This window comes from Sturnira hondurensis, unplaced genomic scaffold (genome assembly GCF_014824575.4).
Source record: "Sturnira hondurensis isolate 20B ecotype Veracruz unplaced genomic scaffold, ASM1482457v3 Scaffold0000880, whole genome shotgun sequence".
NCBI lineage: Eukaryota > Metazoa > Chordata > Mammalia > Chiroptera > Phyllostomidae > Sturnira > Sturnira hondurensis.
Genome location: NW_028073511.1, coordinates 16,851,795 through 16,877,222, shown reverse-complemented (window position 1 = coordinate 16,877,222; position 25,428 = coordinate 16,851,795). Strand labels below are relative to the sequence as shown.

The following is a 25,428-nucleotide window of genomic DNA, read 5'->3' as shown; positions in this document are numbered from 1 at the left end:
TGTAGTAGTGCCACCAATAAAAATAAAATTAAAAAAAAAAGAAATGGTTCTTGCCATGCCAGAACAAATGTCACTTAATAGTGTCTACCACCAAGAAAAAAATTATTATGATCTAAATCATCTCTTTTTGATAAAGGTTCACTGAACACTGGGACATTTTTGTGTTTACTAGCTTATCGAATTCCCTGATTTTAAAAAACCCCTCCATGTAAATGGTGTGCTGGGATATATACTTAGCTCTCTGTTCAGTCTCTGAAGTAGTCATTCATGATTTATTTGACCACTCTAGGGTTCAAGTTCTCTTATCTGAAAATAAGAAGGCAAATCACTTCACAGTTATAAAGCCTGGCATTAATGCTGTTTTTAAAAATCTCATGACTCATTAAATCACTGCATAGTCTCTGCACCCCACACCTGCATTAGGTGCTCAAGTGCCACCAACGCTTCATCGATGAGTACACTCACATACCACTCGCAGAAAACACTAGCGCTGTGGAGAGCATGTGTTCATATAGCAAATGCCAAATGTACAGAGCTTTAAATAATTATGACATTCACACTTAAAACAGAGCCCATTGTTGGATTCAGTTAAGTGCAAAAATCCAAGCACGGAGTTAACTTTTAATTTTAATGTTACAAATGTCATATATCATGGATATAGGCGGATATGTATGTGGTTGTTTTAATTAATATGCTCAATATTTGAACTAAGGAAGGGTCCTAGTCAAAAATATCTGCATGTGCACACAACTGTTGCTAGAATTCAATACATAACTTAAAATGAAACAAATTAGACCATATGGAGTGTTTTGGAAAAGGATTAATAGAACTTTGTCAAGACTTTAAATGCCATCTCAAGATCAGTTTGAGCTTCCCAGGAACCTAAGCTCATATATTGCTAATATCACCTACAAAGCTTTTCCAACTTCTAAACTATGTGATTTTACTTTTAAGTTTATAATGAACTAAAATTTAAAGAAACCTACTTAAATGATGAATCAATATGTTTCTATAGTTATAAAAGTTCTGATGATCTTGTCTAAGGGCAACATCTACTAAACGGGTACAGTACATTGAGTTGTTTTTTTTTTTCTTCTTTTGGGTATAATGAAGAACTTCAATGGGCCTCATCCTTCTGGTGTCAGAGTAAAAAGGACCCACACATTTATGTGCACCTCACAAGCTATTCACGTTTCAGGCATCTTGCTCATGGAGGGGAAAAGAAGACTGAAATAGATTTACAAGTGATTGAGAAAACAATATGTATTTTTTTTAATCTTGATTTTATGAATCTATATGGAACTAAATTTTCCAAAGTGTATACATGCGTGTGGTATAAAGATGATATTTTAAACATTTGAGCTGCAGAATACTTTTGCTAATCATTTTGGTACAACATAAACCACCTTATTACTAAGAAATCCAAAATATCTCTTTGGGTCTGCATTAAAATTGATTTTACAGATGCTAATCACTGTATCACTTATCTAGTCTAATATGTTTACACTATTATTTTTTACACGCAGAACAAAAATGTAATATTGCAACATTTAAAATTGAATTAACATAATAGTTGGTAAAATTAAAATTTTGAGAGCAAAATATCTGAAAAATTGTTGCATATTCTTCAATGTGTGTTCTGCTTCTTTTCAATTTGAATCCCCTTTCTAGAGATAATATAGATAGTCATCTTACTCTTTAAATGTCCAAGCTTTTTAGAAGTTTGAGTACTTAATGAAACTGACATTACAGAAAAAAAATCTGATGAAAAACAGAAGACAAAGTTCTTCAAAATATTAGATACTCTTAGATTTTTAAAAAATAATTGCCACATATGATTTTTTTCTAAATTAAATAAGCATGGAGATTTTTATTTATTTGGGCTCTTTGATGGCTTATTCTGGTGCATTGTGAAACTAACACCAGGACTTCACACTCTCTGCTAGGGACTCTCAAACTTTTTCTCTCTGCACATTGTTTATAAGAATTACATTTACATACTGTCTGTGGTACTCATAATTTATATAAGTCACTCTAAAAAAAGGTGGGTGTGAGTTGCTGTGTAACTTAACACCGTCCACATCACCCTTCTTGTTTTTTATTTACACAATGGAATAATTCATGGCCATAAATAAAAAGAAGGAACTCTTACCCTTTGTGACAGCTTGCATGGCCCTGGAGATTATAATGCTAAGTGAAATAACCCCGTGACAGAAAAACAAATACTATATGATCTCAGTTGTATGTGGCATCTACTGAACAAAATTAACTGGTGAACAAAATGCAGATAGAGGCATGGACACAGGAAATGGCTGAGCACTGTCAGAGGGATGGAGGAAGGAACGCTGGAGGACAGAAGGCAAAGGGAGTAGCCAAAGAACATGTAGGCATAGCCCATAAACCTACAACAGTGTGGTGATAGATAGCCAGAGGGAAGAGGGGCAGGAGCTGGGTGGAGGTGGGCAAAGGTGGGTGGACAGGGGCATTTGTAATAGCGTTGATAATAAAAATAAAGTTAACAAATAAACCTCAGAACTGCCTGAATTTTATCCTTTTTAAATCTAAAAGTATTCTAGGGCCCTTCTCAGATCTTCTCTGTCAAATCAGTTATGACTAGTATGGATCAAATGAGACAAAGTATGCCGAACTGTTGCCAAGGAAATACTCTGGCGGCTTAGTACCTAGCAGGTTGTGTAAATGCAGTGATAATACTTGAGAGTTTCATGGGCTCCTCTCAACTACAACAAATTACTACAGTGTGTTATAGAACACCATGAATAGTATACGAGAATGGTTTGCTTAGGCCTTGATGTTGTGAAGAGGCAAATATTTCTCTTTGAGACAGTAGAGTCAACTGGGAAGTTCTTGAAAACATTAAATTACACTGAACAAATCATTTTTGCCATAGATGAGTCTTTTTCAAAATGCAGTGAGTAATGGCTTAATTATGCAGGTAAAATTAGATTTTAAAAAAGATTGAAGTCTCAGCTGCTTTCAATATGTGATTTGTTGTCCTTAATTGATTATTAAAATTGTCAAGTGTAATTGTACCAAAATTAATCAGTTTGAGAAGCGCAATCAAAAACTGTCAAATATTAAATGAATATTTCATCCCCTTGTATTCAATGTCCATTCTTCTGTTTCAGTAAAGTAATTCTAGATTCTCATAAATTAAACAAGTATGCATTAATTTTATGGCGTTGTTCTCTGAGGTCAGAATATAAGAAGAGATAACAGTGTTTACAGTATTGACGACAATAAAGGAGACAACAGGATGAATTTTACACCCAAACCCTCCATGATGGGATCAAAAATTACTTTCCTAGCTCCCTTTCATTTCCTGCGTGTTCCCCACATGGCATTTACCATTCAATAGATGGTCCAGGCCCACTCATATCTCCTTGTTTTTGTTTAGGCTCTATCTTGTGCCAGGGATATCTTCCTCCTCCCTTCTTCCATTCTTTCCTTATATCTGGACATTTATTTGCCAACTTTTAAGACATAAGACAGCTTGTTGGGGGTAGGTTAGGGAGTGGATGCTAGGATGCTATGATAAAGGGATTACATAGTAATGGAAAAAATACAATAAAGATTAAATACAAAATAAAAATAATAAGTTTATGTATCTTTTCTCACAAATCAAGGCCAGTTATCTACTGGGTTGCATACACAGAACTTGGTCTATGTCACTATGATAGCATTTGTCTTATTATGCTTTAATAGCACTGTACATGCCAGTGTCTCCCAGAAGACCAGGCACTTTTCCAGAATAGAGATTATAGAGCATCCATTCTCGCACTCCATTAACATAACGCTTCATACAGTGTGTTCTCAACAATGCTCGTTGAAAGAAGGGATAAATTTTTTTAATGATTAAGCATTAAGATACATTCCTCCATGTACAATCTTTCTTTTATTTTTTATTGCATGCCTTGTAGCAATGACAATAGCAACAAAAACAACAGACATTTATTGAGGACTTGTCTAGTGCTAGGCACAGTGCTAATAGCTTTACATCCATTATTTATCTCTTTTAATGCTCAAAAAATCCTCTGAGGTGGATACAATTATTATCCTCATTTGAAGATAAGGACTCTGAACAAAAAGAGATCACACGTTTAGCAAATGGTAGTGTCAATACAAAAACTCAGGCCTTCTGACTCCAGCACTTTCCATTTTGAAAAAATACTAGAAGCAACGTCTTACATGATTGATATGGGAGCTAATAAAATGCTTTAGCCAGTGGCATAAATAGCAAAACATATCAAAATCATCCCCTAATAACTGCAAAAATAAATGGCTCTTCATAAGAAAGTTTCCACTGCTTTCCTCTTTCCACTGGCACTGTAGTTATTAATGCATGTGGTTGTGACATTAAAGAGATTCTGTTATTAACTCCGGTATTTTTCTACTTATATATGCCTAGTTCACCACTATATAGTCTTAACTTATGAATCATCCTACCCTGAATTATTTTATTAAATTATTGTATCCAATCTTGCTTCTGAAAACTTTGCATTTATTTTATAGGACCATATAAAACAATATAAACCATACAAAATTATAAAATGATTGAAAAATTAAATCTAATACTTTAGTAAAAGAAATTTAGACAGTGATTTTTATTTTTATTTTAAAATTTACAAAAAAATAACCATGCCTTTTTTTGCATGCATTTACTCCTACACAGAAAAAAATCTACCATGGCATACAATTTCCTTTTGTTTATATGAATGCATATGAAATCAACTTATACTGATATTATGGTTTCAGTGTTTCTAAATTAAAAAGAGAAAGGCAGATTGAGTGAAAAATCAATCAATCATTCATAGAAATCACAGGTTAACTATGGGGTGTGGAGATGGACTTGAATAAAAATTGAAGAAACATTTGAAGTCAAGAACAGGTGGTACATTTTGATTGGTGTCTTAGTCATCCAAAAACATACTTTTTCAACTTAATTTAGCCTTTTTATTGTATTATATTGAATATTTTATTTTTAATTCTTCTGAAATAGGCTTTCCTTGCAAAATATATTTTTAACATTGTTTTTACAAATTCTATGTATCTAGTCTTCAGTGGTTTACACTATTACAATCAAAACTGAATTCACCTTAAGTAATTATTTTAAAAGAATACTAAAGACAAATTTTACGTCTTTATTAGAGAAGATGTGACCAAGGACCTCCTTGTGGGGAAGAATAAATTATTTTTTTTGAATTTCTAAATTGTTTCTAGCTCTCAAGGTCATATAGATGAAAAAAATATATATATACATAAGTATATATACACACAAGTATATATACACAAATATATTTATACACAAGTATATATACACACACACAAATATATATATATATTGTGTTTTGCTACTATGGATGACATTTAAAGTTGCTATGATTTGCCACTTCAGATAAAATTTAAAGTTTCTATGATATTTATATATATTTGTCATTACGCTATTAGGAGGGATAAGGGTACATGCATGTAAGACACTATGTTCTAAAGTATTCTTGGTTGGAAAGTAGCTGACAAACACTATGCTGTCCTCTTTACTAGCATGGAAAATCTTGCTTCTCTATCCAGGCAGTAGAAAATGCATTTATGACTTCAATTATATTTTCATGGACAATGGCTAGGTGCCCACAGTGTGCTGAGGCCTGTGCTGGGTAGAGTAGCTACCCAGCCAAATCCCACCTGGCCCCTTCCCTCAAGGAGTTCAAAATCTAGTGAAAGAAAAAATAATCCTAGAACAACTTCTTCTACCATATATATATATGGTATATGGTAAATATATATATATATATATATATATATATATATATATATTTACTTTTAGAGAGAAGGGAAAGGAAGGAGAAAGAATGGGAGACAAATATCGAAGTGTAGTTGCCTCTCACGAACCCCCATCCAGGGACCTGGCCTGCAACCCAGTCATGTACTCTGACTAGGAATCGAACCAGCAACACTTTGGTTCGTAGGCCAGCACTCAATCCACTGAGCCACATCAGCCAGAAAGATTATGTATATATCCAAAGCTGTTTTTATTTACCAGGAATTACTTAAACATCAGCACTCTGAATAATACCAAGCAATTGCTACAAGATTAATTTTGTCTCATATTTTTGAAGACATTATTTCTTCCATCAATGAATATGCAGCTTTGTGAAGAGGTATCTACAAGCAACTAACTGTGCTATAATTTGATAAATTCTGTAATGGGGCTAAGTGCCTGTATAATTTTTATACATATAGAGTAATTTTAATGCAACATTTATTGCAAAAACACCACCAAAATTGTATTTCCACTAAGTTTAACCTTTATTGACATTTTTACAGGCTGTTTTCCAAATATTTGTAAAGGTGTTTTACAGAAAAGCTTCCGTGTTAGCTTTTTTTTGCAACAATCAATTGTTTCCCATTATACATGCATAGATCTTTATTTAACATTATATTGAGATAAAATGGAATGTTAACTTGTAATTCAGAATGGACATGCCTGGTCTCATTCTAATACTCTTGTCCAATTATTTTCAAGTGTTTTGAGACTGTTTAATGAAATATATCCATTCTGGCATGAATCCTGGTATATTCAGGGTATGCTAAGTAGAGGCAAATTGGTCAAAATGTGTTCCTATGTGTGGCTGTATCAAATCACATTTTTAATGAAATTACCTGTGAAAACCAATAAGGAGAAAAATATTATGTAAATTACTTACCTTAAATATTAGATAATAGTCTCATCATTTATTTAAATATTGTTACATTATTTCCATTTTTAAAATTTGATTTGTTTGATTTGATTTGATTTTGGACCCTTGTTCTTCTGTTTTCCTTATTGCCATTGAAACAATCATGCTCATTACCTGATACTTTTGTAGATCAAACATTATTTATTAATTTAAAAGTTTGTATTAAATAAAATTTACTTATTAGCTCAATTTATTCAGATCCAAACTAGAAAGAACAAAAACGATATTGTAATGGAGGTGTGGAAATGCATGAGGCAGAAGTGACAAGTCCTTTTGGTCACTTCTGTGGTACATTTTCCAACGTGCCGCCCCTTTGGGACTGAAGAGTATAATCCTCCAGCTGGTGTGGATGTAGCTAGAAGGCCAATCCAAAATAACATCCTTCTTCAGAACTGCCAGGCCTGAATCCTCTTCCTCATACTCGTCAGGGTCTTTCCAGGGCAATCGGAAGCCAATGACATTCATGCACAGCTATTGACATCTGCCCGCTTTCCTCCTACCAGAACGACTCTAAAGGTCCACCTCTTCTGCAGATCCCCCTGTGGTTCATCTGAGGTTGTCACTGAGACTGTATCACAGCTGCTCCATCCTGATTTCCTCCCTTTCATTCTTCTAGTGTTCATCTCCAGATTGCATCCATAAATCCCTCTTGCTTGCTAATATGCCTTTCAGGGTCCATTTATAGTGAATGCTCAGACAAGTCCTGTCCAGCAAACTTTAAGAGGGTCCATTGGCTTCTATCTTATCTGGAAAGAACCTAGTTTATTCTGTGCTTAAATGTCTTGGGGAAGAAATAAGTGCCATTATCTACCAAAAATTCAACATAATTTGATATGTACTTAAGCATTCAAAGGTAGTTAGATTTCTCTCCCCTTACATATTTTACTTAAATAATGCAAGCGGGATTTATTTGGCATCTTTAACCTGAAATGACACTATAGCAGAAAAATGGCAAACACGCAAGAGAATAGCCTTCTAGAAAAGATTATTAAAATCCAGGCACCTCAAACAGGCTCACTGTGGATCCGCAGAATGAATGCTTCTTACACTGGGCAAAGCTGCCACATTGCCCAGGCTTCTTCTTCCTCTGTAAGAGTACGAAACCCATTCCATGTGTCTCTTGCATGTCTAGGAAACAAAGAGGAGGAGGGAAAGTTGAAGCTAAGTAGAGCCACAGTTCATAAATATTTGCAAAGGAATGTACGTTGAATTTATCTCTGTTAGATTCCTTATTTTAAAGATAAAGGGTTTGATAACCTATAGAATTAAGTTTCAGGTAAGGTACTAGAAGTTGGAGTCTTTTTTTTCAAAATACTGTATTACATTTTACATTATTAACATTGTAAATAATAATAAATAATGTTATAATTGCAGCAAGGCATAAGGCAAACATGTACAAACTGTCCTTAATTATTATAACCTGCAGCTTGGTGGGAGCAAGTGAATACAAGTAAACAACTATGTAGCAGTTTGGTGAGTTATAAGACTAGTAAGTTCAAGTGTGCCTTTTACAGTTGTAACTAAAATCCACAATAAAATTACATATATAAATATTTCAGCTTAAATCTTGTCATTTTTTATTATTCCAAATTTGAGTTTTTAGCCTTGACTGCATGGAACACACACTATCAATTAAATTTATTGAATTGTAAAACTGGTAATAGAGCTCTCTACCATAATAAATATATACAGATATTTAATAATATATTTAGCTTCATATTTTAGGTGTTAGATATAGCTTTTCAATGAGAATGCAAACACCATTATTAATATTTCTAAAATATTAATAACAATAAATAATTTTATAATTACAACAAGGCATAGCAAGCTGTGAAGTAAAGTTGATTAATGCCCGTCTTATACAGATTGGAGACACTGAAGAAGTACATTAATCAGAACTACTGCATTGCTTGTCATGTTCTATCACTTAAGTATTCCTCATATTACTTTAGCCACTAAATTTTAAATGAATCTAAATAACATATTGCATTAAATTAATTTACTATCTAAGAAACCAATTCTATAGATATTAATTGTGTATCTGAACATTGAAAATATATTTGCCTAAGAGTGTATAACCATTTGCAACTCAGATCATATTTATAGGCCTGCCTTTGGCCCATTACAAATCATGCAACTCAATTTTATTTAGACCATAGCCCGACTTGATGAGAATAGATTCTATATATCATGGAAGCCTCAAAGGAGAAGACACAACTCATCTTCCCAATGCCTCCTGGAGTAGCGCTGTAGTGTGTTCACTTGCTCTGCTGACCTTAAACTCTAGCAGCAGACAGTCAGACAGCAACCTTAAAGAGATTACTTAATGGGCTGCACAAGGTCAAATTGTGCAAGGTCACATCCCTTAATGAATTCTGCTTTTCTCTGTGAATGTGTTTTTACACACATACACATCTAACCTGTTTTGCTGACTGGGCATTCGCTAATACAACTATTCTAAAGTCAAGCAAAAGAAATTTGGACTCTAGGATAAAAGAAAAATGCAGTGAAACAGCCACCTCATCCCAAAATTTACTGTCCCTTCATCGTGAAGCTAATCAAATAAATGTCCTGATAGACTCATTAAGCTCTACCAATAATGCTGAGAGTGTGCTCATTATCATCTATAATTTAATAGACATTTGCTTTTCCAAAGCAGGGATCTTCAAACATTATTTTCTTGCATTATTTTATTTTATTGCAAACTCCTATCAGTAAATTTGAGGATACATGGAAGTATATTATGCATATTCATATACTGTATGAATTATTCACATGTAGTTACATTAATCTGTATATCAATATTGTAAAGCTTTTATTGTATTTTTGGATAACACATAAATAGAAATTGGAACTCAGAGCTATCTCTGAACAGTAGATGTCCTCATCCAGAAGAATATATTTCGAGGATCCCACAGATAGAAACAAACCTTGTGTATATTGTTTTTCCTTATACAGACCTATACATTTATCTACAGTTCCCATGCCCACATACCTTTCTCCTAAGTCAATTTCTTCAACTCTGCTGCTCTGTGGCAGTGGCTTCTTCATTGGCAGATGCAGCCTGTCCAGTAATTTTGTAGTTTTTTCAGTGCAAAAACATTCCGGAATCTGGGTAAGCATTCTTTACTTGCAGTGTAAATGGTTGGGTGTCACTCATTTCAGGGAAACCCTAAATGAAGTCTTCGTATAGGCTCAACGCTTTCCGGCGTAATATGTGACTCAGTCGGAACACATTCCCCACCCGCGACTAAGCACGATCATGCACTGTGGCCGTGACGTTTGCAGTGTGACATGAAACAGCAAAACTGGAATGAATTCCTTTATCCTTCACAATGTTGTGGGCAGAAGATTTTATCTTAGCAACGTCAGCATATGATTTTGTTCTCTTACTGAGAACGTTTATCTTTTCACTTAAAGAAAGAACTTTACAGCTTCTCTTTGACATAGTCAGATTGTCAGCATCACTAGTCTTGAGCTTGGGGGCCATTATTGAATAAAACAAGGGTGACTTGAACACAAGCACTGTGACACTCTGACAGTCGATCTGATACCCGTGAAGGCTCATGACTAATGGTGGGCAGCATATCCAGTGTGAAAAGGCTGGACAAAAGAATGATTCCTGTCCCAGGCAGTACACATCTGGATGGATCGGGAGGGGCAAGATTTTAGTACCCTATCCAGAAGGGTGCGCAGTTTAAACTCATGAATTACTTATTTCTGGAGTTTTCCATTTAATAGTTTTTGTACCTGGTTTACTGTGGGCTTTTAAAATCATGCAAAGTAAAACCTTGGATAAGGAGATATTAACTGCACATCAAATTTCATCTTGAGCACCCACTAGCCTAGTATGTGGTTGCTTAGCATGGAGCAAATTGCCATTGTACAGACCATCTTTTAAACTAGTACCCCTGTCCTGACTAAATCCTTGTAGTTTTCCCACAGTCACCCAGGGGGCTCAAAACACCCCTGTGGGTATATGCTCCCTAATAAGAAGTATGTTGTCTGAATGAGCTGCTATCACTTACCTCGAGGTCCAGAGAACAGATTGTGACTGGCAGTCTGACCACACCAGCTTGTTACTATTTTCCCACTTGCAGGTACAGTCAGTTAATGGGAATGTTCCAGCTGAGACATTTACGTTTTCCTTCATGTATAGCATTCTTCAAAAACCAGTCATTTTGTTGCGTTTGCAAACATAATCTGTAAATTTAAAGAATTAGAGAGAAGATTTTAAGAAAAACAGACTGTTGATGTTAAAAGTTGCAAAATATAGATAAAATTTCCAGGAAACAAAAATAATCTTTGTTTTCCTATCCATTGTTGTAAGATTATGTAGAAACACCAAGTTCATTATCAGTATTATAGGTAAGCTAATTATTTTCATCAGTTAAACTTTGCCTAATGGTGGTTTAATGAAGTTCCAATGCAAATGACTTTATAGCAACCTATGTTCAAATCCAAAAGCATAATATGATCCAAATCCTGGGTTAGTAATAACATACACAATTTAAAACTGTGTCTATAACATTTTGTTTTAAAGTTAACCAATGTTTTTTGTGTTTAATATAAGCAAAGTTTAAATAACAATTATAATTGCATTTCAATGTAGACAGGAAATACATGTATATACATACACATATAACTATCCCGCATAAATAATTAAATTTAAAAAACACCAAATGTTCAGGCTGAAAAGGTGATTATATTTTATAAACTAGTTCCCTATGATGTAATACACTTAAACTACTCTTGCATGTATTTTTTGTTATAAATGAGATTTTATTGGTTTATGGAGGAGTAGGAAGAAATGATGATGTTTCTGAACTTGTGACTAAGAATCATTTCCAAGTTATATTTCTACTATCAGGGTTTATCACCAATTTTCATAATTGATGTTTCATCTACAATACCACAACCTTTTGTTCAATGTAGATAATTAGCTAGTACTCACTTTCAGTTCATTATTTCTATCCTCTGAGGAGTTTCATGTTACAATGAACTAAATGTCAAGAATAATTAGGAATAGTGATGGTGGCAACTATGCTATTGAATAACACACCATCAAACACCTTGGAGCGATTCTTTCACGCTTTGCCTTAGAAGAAGATAGCTAAAAGCGATTTAAAGCTCCTTCCTACACTTTAATTTTTCTTGATGTAAAAATGGTAAGATTCTGAAAAATAAAATCCAAATTACCTTTATGGATTATACATGGTGTGCAAAGCTTGGATTTGTATATTTATTTTTATATGTAAGGCAGTAAAATCAACCGAGCCCCCAGAACCAACAGTACTACAGTACTTTGGCATAAGTATCATCTGGTATCTTGTACATATTTTGAAAGCTAATGGAACTATTTACCATGATGAATGGAATCAATAGAAATAATGTTTTGTTTTGCTTTGTCTGGAAGTAAATACATTTATCTTTAATGATACCAATATATACATTTTTTTTTATTCTTAGGTCACCTAATATGTGCTTATATGATACATTCTCCAGTGGTGGTTCCTCAGGGTGATTTAGGTGAGGAGAGGAAAGCACTGTGTACTCTTGTCTTATCATACTTAACATTATTCACAAAATGTCACTTCTGCCAAATTACATAGAATCTATTTATTCTAATCCATTCTAACATTGCTGACCATGAAGAAACAGATAACTTTTTATTTCAAACTATAACATAATTTTAAAATACAGATATATCTCCCCCTGGCTGGTGTAGCTCAGTGGATTGAGTATGGGCCTGTGAAGCAAAGGATCGTGGTTCTATTCCCAGTCAGGGCACATGCCTGGATTGCAGGCCAGTTCCCAGTGGGGGATACATGAAAGGCAACCACACATTGATATTTCTCTCCCTCTCTCCTCCCCTTCCCCTCTCTCTGAAAATAAATAAAGAAAATATTTTAAAAAATACAGTTATATATCATAATATAACATATATTAGATCTCATATTATCTAAAAAAGTAACACTTTTATCTGTACTACCTTTCAGTCTTGAAAGTGTTCACCTTTGTATACAATCTCCTCTTTTGTCCACTCACTGGCTCTATGAGATAATGTGAAGATTTATGTCTAATGTGATAGTTAAAAGCTCAGAGAACAAATGATTTATCCAAGGTCACACAGTTGGTAAATAAATATCGTTAGAAATAGAAGCCAGTTTTTTTTCTAAATTTTGTTTGTGTCATCTAAATCCTACAGTAGTTCTTCTAAAAACCCGTTAGTTGTAAAAGAAAGCCAAATCATAAAATTTCCATTTTTTACTAGTTAAAATTGTAAAAGGTATCCCTTAAAATATAAATATTTGTCCTGGCTGGGTGGCCCAGTTGTTTGGAGAGTCAGCCCATACACCAAAAGTTTGTAAGCTCAATTCCTGGTGATAGCACATACATAGGTCATGGGTTCTATCCCCTGGTCAGAGGTGAGAGAGGTGATGGATCGATGTTTCGCTCTCACATCAATACCTCTCTCTATCTCCCTTCCTTTCTCTTTAAAAGATCAGTGAAAACATATCCTCAACTGAGTAATAATAATATCTATATATATTTAATTTCATAAAATTAATAATATTTATTAAATGTAATGAAACATGAATTTGGTATTCATAGTGTTTGGAGGACCCAGTTACATAGCACAAAGAATATTAAAGGTTAGAGAAAGAATATTTAATTCTTGCATCTAACCTTCACTCCCAAATATTTGTGGGTGTTAGCTCAGCTGTTAACTAAAGTCAAGTAATGTCCGATTTAGAAAGTCAATATTCAGTTTCCCATGCAGAAATGAGCAAGATATGCAAGAGGGAAATAATATGTAAGAAGATGGTCCTCGCAATTTATTGGATTTCTCAAAATTTTTCATAAAAAAAAAAGACACAAGAAATCTTACGAAGGGACAGATATTCAGTGATAGTTACGCCTGGGGCCACACTTCAAAAAATCACAAGGAGAGTGACTCCCACAAAAGTTTGAACGCCTGAAGATAAAGTAATTCTCTACCACCCTTTAAGTCCACACTAGCCAAGTAAAGAGGGGAGTGAACCTGAAAGGGAATCTAACACCTCATTTAATGAGGAATCTATGTTCTTACCAATGGGGCCACTTCATACAGTCTAAAAAGAAGGCTGCTATTGGATTAGGTCTAATGCCACAAAACAGGTTGACAGATCACTAAAATTATTTTTAAGAGTTTACTTGTTCATTTTTAGAGAGAGGGGAAGGAAGAGAGAAAGAGAGGGAGAGAGGGAGAGAACCATCCATTGATCATTGATCAACAAACTGAGCTGTGCTGGTTAGGGCAATAACTAAAATTCTTTTATCTTTTTTTATTGTTGCTTGGACACATTTATCTCCATCTTCTCACCACCACTGTCCCCTGCCCCACTCACCCCCACCTCTCACCCTCCATCCTCCCCCCACTTCTGCTTTGTCCATGGGTCCTTTATACATGTTCCTTGGTGACCCTTTCCCTTCCTTCACCTGTTATCTACCTCCCCCCTCCCTTCTGGTTATTGTCAGTTTGTTCTTAATTTGGTCATATTTTGGTTGCTTGTTTGTTTTGTTGTTTAGGTTCCTGTTAAAGGTGAGATTGTGTGGTATTTGTCTTTCACTGCCAGGCTTATTTCACTCAGCATAATGCTCTCCCGTTCCATCCATGCTGTTGCAAAGGGCTGGAGCTCCTTCTTTCTTTCTGTGGTGTCACATTCCATTGTGTAAATGTACCACAGTTTTTTGATCCACCCATTTACTGATGGGCACTCAGGTTGCTTCCAGCACTTGGCTATTGTAAATTGTGCTGCTGTGAACAATGCAATAATGAAAATGCTTAAGAATTCCAAATCCTTAAAAACGTCTTGAGCATTCAAGGAGTAGAAGACTAACACAGATCCTTTCCCTCTTTCAGTCTGGCAAAGAAATTGCATCAGCCCACAAGCCACATGTTACCACCCGAGTGATGTGTGCTTCTGATCTGGTACTTTAAGGGGTCTAGAGTTTACTTCTCCTGGGTGTGAATGCTTCCTTGATTTTGCCAACTCAAGAAATGAATAAAGCTGAAAATCTCTCCAGTGATGCTAAGGGTGCCACAGGTACCTTTAGCAGATGTTTGCAATGATCAATGGCTCTAAACTTGGAAAGCTTAAAAGGTATGCTTTACAGTTCCTTAAAATAAGATTTTAAATATTTTTATATATTTAAAAAATTCTTTACCTGATTAATATTTATGATTTTACCTAGAAGCCAGCTTGATGCTGTGGTTGGAAAGTTAATAATTTAGAAAGACTGCTTTGTAGTCTAATGGCAATGCTTGACTTTTGCTACCGCTTGAGGACTGGCAACTTTGAAGTTTCTGTCTTAAATTAAGAGAAAAGACCGAGTCAGGTATCAACTCTCGTTCAGTTACTTTTCTGAGGGGTTCTTTTAACTGAGCTCCATGAAACCATAATGTCTTTTAACAAGAATATTGATCACAAAATGAAGTCTTGTTCCATTATCTTCTTAGAGGAAGCCCAAATAGGGGTATTTTAAAAGTTAGAGTGACATCACTTCTTGGCTGAGTGTAAGTGTACTGTTAACTCTCTGGAGGAGCGCATAAAAGGAAAGTTGTCAGAGGAGGTTTCTGTGTAAGCAAATCTTTTCTTCCTCCCCAATTTAAAATAAAGAAAGGAAAACCATGACACTTAATTTCCTCTGACAATATGATTGTTTTAATTCAGAGAAAATCTCCACACCACTAAATTTTGCTTACTAGTTAGATAACAACTGTTAGGAACACTAGTGCTTGCTACCATGAGACCTAGGAAATGACAGGTAATGGTTCTTACGGTAACCAGTAGGGCCAATTACCCTGCCCCAGTGTCCACTGAAGCTGGCAGACTGAAGCTCAGCAAGCTGAACCGCCGCATACTGAGTGTGCTCAGCGAAAACTCAGAGGATCTCCTTATCCAGTGGACAGTATTTTTAGTTATTCATCTCCACCGCAGTTGGTTATTCTCAAATTCCGAACACACTATTAGAATTCAGCAGACTGCCATTTTATATTAGAATAAAGCATACAGCTAACGCTGAACATAAACCTTAAGAAATGTCAAATAATAACTGAAAAATTTCATTGAGAGATCTAAACAATTACAAGTTCTTTGAAATGCGACCTGCTGATATAGGGGAAACATGATTTCTGATACCCAAGCAAATGTAAACTAGGGCTAGTTCAAATGTTTTGAACTCATTAGCTAAGGGTTTATATTTAACAGACTACATTAGGACTCAACCATGTAAAGAGAGAACAAAAGGCAATGAAATGGTTCTAATAGTGGGAAGGACAGGATCCTGAATCTACGCTGCTTACTCGCTACTAATAACTAAATAGTAACTAACCTGGGTTTATGGTTGGTAAAAGTTTGAAAGACCCACATACTCTTTAGTCAAAGAACTACTCTTCAATGTCTTTGCTGTTGCCTGTTGGGAATTCCAGAAACAAAAGAGAGATGGTACCTTTACTCTGACTTAATGACTAGTACAACAATTATATGCAGGCAATAAGTAATAAATATTCATTAAGAGAGTGCTTTTTAAATTTCCATACTGCAAAACAGCTATATCACAATGGACATACAAATGATTCAAAGCAAGTTATGTCACTTTTTTAAACCTACTATGCGATTAATTGCTGAGAAATTTGTTAAGTACTTTAAAATATGATGAGGTCCCATATGCTTGATTATTTCATTATTTTTGAAAAATTCAATATGTTATTTTTAATTGATCTCTTTCCAGAAGAATTTAACATTAATTCCTTATTTCTGATTTTAAGCATTTTTCACTCGCTGAAATAGCCATATCCTGAGTTAACATACACAGGGTAGGGGAAAAGAAGGTTTATAGTTATCAGTACATGAAACACAGAAGTTATTGTTACATTATTTTATATTAGTCATTGTAGTTTCCACAAGAAAAGTGAAAACCGACTTTGGCCTCTGACATTGAGAATACATTAGGCCTCCTTGGAGTTTTTTCCTCAGCTGTTCTTATAAATCAGTTTTCTCTGTTTTACAAATGCATGTCAGGAGAATCTTTTTAAACTCTATCTATGAGATACCAATAGTCTGATAAATTTACTTTTTCTTTCTTTTTACAGCATATAAATCGCACAATTTAAAGAATATATCTGTCTAACCTATTATCTTCTATTTATATGTGGGTAGGTTTTGTCCATTGGCATGTATTCCATCTTACCAGATTCCTATAATATATATGGGGATCTAAAGAACTTGCTTCCCTGCTTACTGCTCCTTCATTGACTTGTCCTACAGGGGATCCACAACCACCCAAGAATGCATCATAGGATCTTTTCTACATGATGGAGATTAAAGGAGAAATGCAGGTGGTTAGCAAAACAAATAATGCTATTGAGAAGCCCGCCAGCACTATGAATAAGTCAGAATATGTGGAGAAAGTAATCACCTTCTTAATTAATTTTTCTCAGAATCATTCAGTCTTATGATTTTCCAGGAAATTAAATTGATCAAAGGCTCATAAATCATATATACCTTGTCACTTCTACCATTGCTCTAATGAGGAAATAGTTTTAAAATAATATTTAGCAGATATTTTCAAACTTAATTTGTTTTATTTTCTTATTGTCATGCAAATGACAATAGAGTTGAAGTTTTGTACAAACTGCACAACATTTCTAACTGGTGGCCACAAGGAGTCCTGTGCTTTCCTCATGCATGGCTTGTCATTTAAGAGGCATAGATTATACATGTAGAAAAGGGCAAAACAATTTACCCTAAGGTTATGTTTTTATAAGCAAAGTAATTTTAGATAATTATACAACACTAGCAGACTGAGTTTGAAGTTACATTATATGCACTGTATAATCATGGCATGCTTTAGACAACACTGCCAATGGGTCAGAGATTTTATTTCTTACATTTAGCTCTCATGCTATCTACACGTGGGGATTTGGAATAGTTGCATTTTCCCGTTGATCTCTATTTCCTGATGTACCAAATGCCAGTGTTTCTTTCTTCTGATACTTTGTTTATCTCAATTCTCACTTCACTGTAGTTCCTAGAACACAGCCTTCCAACTCCTGATATTTTTGTTCTATTTGAAACTATTTCTGGATTTATAGGATGCTAAAAGGCTTACCAAATCTACTTTTTTGTTGTTGGGAATATAGTCCAAAGTCATATCTTTGAAGAAAATTTTTAATTTAAGGACATATCTATGTACAACATTTTAAACATATTTAGACATAATAATATAATATATACACTTATACTAGTATATAGCTGTGTGTATATATATATATAGCTATATAAATTACTGTGTGTGTATATATATATGTGTATATATATGTATATATATATTATATATATAGTTAGTTAGTTAGAAAAAAACTTAAATAATTACTTAAATTGATTAATTTAAAAGACAAAATAAAGAAACATTCCCCTGGTAGAATACAGCTTTGAGGACTAAACATGAACTGATTTTTAAGTGGATGAAATGAGATAGCAATTTTTAAACAGAAATAATCTATATATTTAGTGTTTCTGTTGTGAGAAGTAAATGCTTTTTCCTAATGCATTTAAGCAAACAGTGTTAATGATTAGTACCATTTTTGATCTTGTAACCAGAACTACAAATTCTTGAATAATTAATGAGGTAATCAATACTGCATAGGATATTCATCTGCTAAGAACTTGTTTTATATGTATGCAAACTGTTAATGTTGAAAGCCTTACACAAAACATGAGAAAAATATTTGATTGATTTAATAATATCTACTAATATCTACATACAAGTTTATTATTTCTTAGAAAGTTACTTAAGTTAAAAATGCTTTTAAGCTACTCATAAATGAGATAATTGTGACCTAATAGCAAAAATGACACCTAAAAAAAGTGACAATGATTTCTATTTCAAACTGTCCTTTCCACTAGTGAATAGTTTTGAGGAACTACTAAATTATAGCAATTGTGCTGAATTTTAAGAATAATATGAAGTAGAAAATCTGTAAGATCTAAAAATATCACAATTCTTCATTACACAGTCTGTGTCAGGTTGAAAGAAAATTATTTCAAATGTCCATTCTTAAGGCATTATTTGTGTTTTCAGTGGAGATACAAAATTTCTGAGACATAGAATGAGAAAATAAGTGTTAGGCTAAAAGCCATTACCATATCATCTTAAATATTTTAAAATATAATTTTATTCTTTATATTTTATACTCTAATTTTCAGGTTATATTCAAATATATGGTAGAATATATTTACCAATGATACATTGGAGGAGGGATTAATCTCCAAAATACATAAAGAACTGACATGATTCTACTTCAGGAAGATAAATAGTTCAATTAAAACATGGGCAAAGGACCTAAACAGACACTTCTCCAAGGAGGATGTGGAGAGGGCTCATAGACACATGAAAAGATGCTCAGCATCACTCAGTCATTAAGAGGCAAATTAAAACCACAATGAGATACCACTTCACACCTGTCAGAATGGACATAATTAATAAACCAACAAACAACAAGTGCTAGTGAGGATGCAGAGAAAAGGGAACCCTGGTGCACTTTTGGGAATGCAGCCTGGTGCAGCCACTGTGGAAAACAGTGTGGAATTTCCTCAAAAAACTAAAAATGGAACTGCCTTATGACCCAGTCAGTGACTCACTGCTGCTAATATACTGTAAGAATCACAAAATATCAATTCAAAAGAATGTATGCACCCCTGTGTTCACAGAAGCATTATTTATAATAGACAGGTTCTGGAAACAGCCTAAGTGCCCATCAGTAGATGAGTGCATTAAAAAACTGTGGTGCATTTACACAATTTCTATGCAGCAGGAAAAAAAAAAAGAAGGAATTCCTACCTTTTGCATCAGCATGGATAGAACTGGAGACTATTATGCTAAGTGACATACACCAGTTGGTGAAACACAGATACCATATGACTTCACTTATAACTGGAATCTAATGAATAAAATAAACTAATGAGAAAAATAGAACCAAAGACATGGAAACATGGAACAGACTGACAATGGAGGAGGGGAGGAGAGAGGGGAATATAATAGAAGGAACAAGAAGGGATTAGTCAAAGAACATGTGTGAATGACCCATGGACATAGACAATGAAGAGGGGATTGACTGTAGAAGAGGGGGGAAGTCTAGGTGGAAGGAAGCAAAATGGAAAAAAAATGGGACAAGCCTAATAGAATAAACAATAAAAAATAAAGTGAAAAAACATTCTTAGACTAAAATCAATACAAAAAAGAACTCAGGTAAAATTTCAAGTTGGAGGACATTATAATTAAAAATACCATTACATTTGGCATTAGGCCGTGACTATATTATTTATTATACTACCAACATTTTATGTTTTTTTACACTGCATTATTATATAGTTTTCTACTAAATTTGTGAATTTTTCATACAGAGTACTCTCACAGTGTTTAAACCATTAACTTTACTGTATCACTTTTTATGTTTTTTAGAGATATGTTTGTGTTTCCTAAACAACTATTCTATTTTTATTTTAAGATTTTTATAGATGTTGTAAACAACTAGGTTTCTTTCCTTGTGTTCACTGGTTAATGTCAAAATTCTTGCCTACTCCTGGCAAAGAAACAGAATTTATGCTACCTATTTCTATGATAAACTCATTTCCTGCTCCATATTATGTCTTTAAACTTATTGAATTTTTTTAGTCAACTTTTTTAAAGTATCTAGTATCTATGCTACTGATGTCAATTAAATTGAAATCAATTAATTAAATCAGTTAGGCAAAATGTGTAAATTATTTTCAAATTCCCATAAGTTTCTAATTATTTAGCTATGCAAAGTTATTGTATTTACCTTGTGTTCTCTTTTAAAAATAAAATGAAATGTCCTTTGATATATTTATCTTGATATGGAACAAATATCCTAGAGCACTGACTGGAAGGCTAAGAAATATTACAAATAAAGTGAATTTGGTATATGTTGGTGTATATGACCATTTGTTATTAGTATCTAGATTCACTGCACTTCCAGAAGCAATGTCCATATCCTTCCAGCTGTTACAGTGACTCTGTCTTAGCCCATTACTCTAATTAATCTAAGCTTATTATCAGTACTTCCATCTTTCTGGAAAAGGGAAAGTCAAAGAAGGTATAGAACCAGTGAACTTCCTGAGCTTAATTAGGAGGAAAAGAAGCCTCCAAACATTTCTAATATTTTAAAGTTGTTTGATGTCTAAAAATACTATGTACTTCCCAAGACACACATTTGAAATAAAACTTTGAAGATGTAAAAATAAGTCCATAATAAAAATTATTATTGAAGCTAACCAACTGCTTTTTCATTTATAATAAATTACTGTTATACTATACACACATAACTTTTACTTATTCAAATATTATTAAAATACAAAAATTGCAACTCCTTTTCCCTGCTGAGAATGAAAATACTAACAAGTTTCTTAAGGAAGAAACTGACTCCTAATGTCCAAAATATAAATATTTTATACATGTAGATTAATCACCTTAAAAACAGAAAGAATGTGGCTGAAACAGTTGCATTAGGTACTACTTCAGAGTAAATATACTGCCTCATTACATGGATACAAATCCATATTTTTAAAAGAGACATGGAAAAGACCACAAAACTAAGTTGACATTGTGCATTATGAATGTGTGAGAATTACGCTTTGGCCTTCATTTTCCAATTTGCAAACATATAAAGTAAAAACTTCTGAATTTCAATTTAGACTTGTGTTTAAAGATAAAAGCAAGATCATTGTATATTTCATAAAGATTGTTTTTGATGCTCCAAGTAGAAAATTATTTTCCCAGCCTAACCTAAATAATGAAAGAAATCCTCTCTAATGCATGTTGGTTAACCCCAGAGTTATGACTGCTATGCCCACCAACGGTACCTTGCTATGCCCACGGTAGCTATGCTATGCCCTAGCTATGCTATGCCCACGGTAGCTTGCTATGCCCTTGCAACGGTAGCTATGCCCACCAACGGTACCTTGCAGGGAGTTGTACTACAGATGGGCCCCAGACACTGCACAAGTTTGACAAGGATGTTTTCCCACGGCCAGTCAGTTCTTGGAAATACTGCAAGTCTCCTGGCCATCTTTCAGGGCCTGTTATACCACCTGGCAGCTAAACTGGACATTTGTATATGAAATATGCACTAGCACCTTATACTGGTCCTCCTCATTCACTTCAGGACGATCACTTAACTCCACTCTAATTTATTGTTTTGCAAATGAAAATAACTGCACTGGCATTTGTAAAACTGTGTTCTGCAGACCACTCGAATAAAATGACCTGGGGTGAGGTTAAAAAGGCACATTTCTGAATTCCATCACATCTCTATCACATCAGAATATAAATTGTAGAAGTCAAACCGACTATATTTTCATACACTTGTTACTCAATACATATGCAACAAACTCTGAAAGTGTCTAAACTAGGCTTATATATAAAATGTGAGAAGAAGAAGGATAGTCTGATGTAAGTTCTAAGCTCTTTTTCCTTCCAGGAATAAAAAAAATAACTGTTCATTCCCTAGGCCTTTATGCTGGTGTGAGCAGGAGCGGAGAGGAGGCTGGGGTACGGGGGAGGCAGGGCACGGCCAGGGGAAATGCCAGGGCTCCTAGTGAGACTTTCCATCTTATTTTTCTTGATCATAGTTATCAATTCCTGACAAACAATGTATATTTTACTTCTTTATTTTTGTGCCAAAGCACAAATTTATGTGCCAAGGCAGAGGAAATAGTTTGCCAATAAGTATTTTATAAATAAATAAATGAATCAAATGCCTGTACGTAACATCAGTCTTTATATATCTAGGATGTTACTGTAAGTTTATGAATTCTGTTCCCTCCTGACTGTAGAGGTGCTTTAGGCCCCCCATAACTGAGGGGGGTGAATTCCAGCTTTACTGAATCAGAGGAAATAATGTTGTTCCATAGTACCTGATGCTATAATGTTCTCCCCCACCACTTTTTAAACCCATTTAGCAACCTGATAAACGATCACTCAGCTTTCATTCATCTCCATTTCTGTGAAAAATTCTTTGTGCTTTAGACATCATTCATAAAATTTCAGCTGTCTTTCTCAATAAAAGTCCCATAACTAAAAATATAAAATAAGGATTATTTTAATATGATAATGTAAAACTAATATTCATATTGTTAATATTATATCATTGGTTTTGAATTCAAGAGCCTGTCACTGTGGCCAACTGATTTTTTTTCTTTCTTTCTATGTTCAGTTTCTTTAATGACCCCCATCTCTGTGAAGGGCAGGTGCAGGAAGTTTGGTGGTGAGGAGAAACATCCCACGGGAAAACATAGCCCTAATTGAAGGCTTTGCTCACAGGCTATACCCAGCATCTGAATCTCCTTGCTACTAGGATTCAGTCTCTGCCACACATGTGCCATTTACATGACTCCTAGCTCAGTTGTCAGTCCACACTCAGCAGAAAGATAAGCCCCTGCCCTCAGTCCTAGACCCCAAAACTGGAGCTGCTGTTGTTGATTCCAAAAAAGAGGACACTAGCAAACACATCTTCCTCAGCTTGTCCAATCCCTAGAATATTTCAGTAATGAAAGTACAACTCATGACGATCTGGATGAGTTCTTTAGGGAAGAAGTACTTCAAGGAAGTACCACAGGGAACAGCTGTCCTCATCAAAACGGTCCTCAAAGTATGGTAGTACCTCAGGGAGTGTGTCCTTATTGGTGCATTTGTGCTAAAATCATCTAATAACACAAAGGGCCTGGGGCAGGTGAGCAAAGGTGCTGTTAGCTCCAGCTCAGCAGTCCGTGCCTGCTCACATTCGGCATCTATTCCTCAGGAACGGGGGCGGTCACCTCCTCTTTCGCCTCTTTACGCTCAGCCTGGGCTTCTGCTTCTCCTCCCACACAGTTTTCCCTTCCCCTGTGGCGTCTTTCCATGTGGTATTCTTTTTTAGGCTGGCTGTCTGCAAGCTTTTTAACAGAAAACTGGGCCATCTTCTCAGTTTCACCTCCTGTGAGATAGATGGGAGATGGTGCTGTTTAATGCAGGTGGGGAGACAGCAACTGGTATGGAGTGAGGCCTGGCAGAATAAAGACTCCAGAACCTGTTCATAGAGCCACAGTATGGTGCAGACAACTATGATAACTGCCAGCGTCACACATTTGCCCACCAGAAAAGTATTCACCTTGAAGTGAGCATCCCACAGCCCCAGAATTCACCTCACCTCCTCCTTTACAATCTCCGTAGCCTGCTTGTTGGAGTGCATGATGCCTTAAGTGGGGGATACCATTACTGGCTGAGGTCACTATGTCACTATCAGCAAGGGTCGGTCACCCATTCACTTGGTAGGCTGCTACTTCTAGGGTACTTCCCAGAAGCTCCTCATTGCTCACATAACATGGTATTACTCTCAAGCAGACAGAATCTATGGTGGCTCTAAAATTCTGGAAACTCACTGTCAGAAAAATTTACGGTGAAATTCAGATGTGAGGTTGGTTTGGCCAAAGTGGAAGTAGGGTGGTGTGGGGAGCACGCCAACCTGAGCCCTGCTGTACTGAACAGCAATGAGGTCCTAAAAGGCCCTCCAGTTTTCACAATGTGTGCACAAGTTCCCAGTTGTGATGGTGACTTCACAGAGAAAGGGCCCACTGATTGTTTTTATAGCTTTAGCAGTTACCCTTACATCTTCAGTCCACCCACCAGTGCCATTCCCTCGTTGTCTCATGACAGCACCATTGTACTTGATTTCCCACTGATCTTTTGTTTAGCCTATCTTCAGCCCTGTCTTATGTGGGGCCAGAATGCCCGTTCTAAAAAGCACATCTAGTTGCAGCATGTACCTACTGCACACAGCATGTCCATGTTTCTACATCACCTATTGAATAGTATCTGTAACCATTTTTGTTGATATAGAAGATTTCTATTATCCTGCACTTAACTATTACTGAAAATAATTGCTGACAGGCTTTCTGCCTTTTCCTTCTCCTCTACCAGACAATTTATTTATAGTTGGTCAAATTATTATAGTTTCCTGTCTCCTTACATTGGCATATATTCTCCTCTTTATTTTAAAAAGCTCTGCCACCTGTTTAATGAACCAGAAAGTGGTTACTCAACTATAACTCAAGTATACAGTTTGGCCCATGCCTGTGTAGCTCAGTGGATTGAGCACAGGACTATGAACCAAACAACTGCAGTTTGATTCCCAGTCAGGGCACATGCCTGGGTTGCAGGCCAGTTCCCGGCAGGGTATGCAGGAGATCCAACCATACATTGATATTTCTCTCCCTATCTCCTTCCCTTCCCCTCTAAAGATAAATAAATCTTTAAAAAAATTTTAAAAAAAAGAAAATCCAAAAGAAAAAAGTATACAGTTTTTACAAAATGTCTCTGATTTCCTAATTTTGGTTGTTTAGTATCTCCTTGTGTTCCCATAATACATTTTATGTGCTCTTATCATCTGTACTCTTTACACTTCTCTTAAAGCATTCCTTCTAGAAAACAAGTCCATCATCTCAAGATTTTCTATGGTCGAGTCCTAGAAAATATTCTAAAAATAACATTGTTTTTAATCATTTGACTCCCTAATTCAGAGAATATCAGATGATGAATGAGCACCAAATCCAAGGTTATCTGTTCAATAGAC

At 35.0% G+C, this 25,428-nt stretch overlaps 1 pseudogene; it reads right to left on the bottom strand.

Annotated features, from left to right (window-relative positions):
• Positions 1 to 23,268: 23,268 nt before the first annotated feature.
• On the bottom strand, positions 23,269 to 24,507 carry LOC118994138 (elongation factor 1-gamma-like; annotated as a pseudogene).
• Between the last annotated feature and the right edge of the window lie 921 nt (positions 24,508 to 25,428).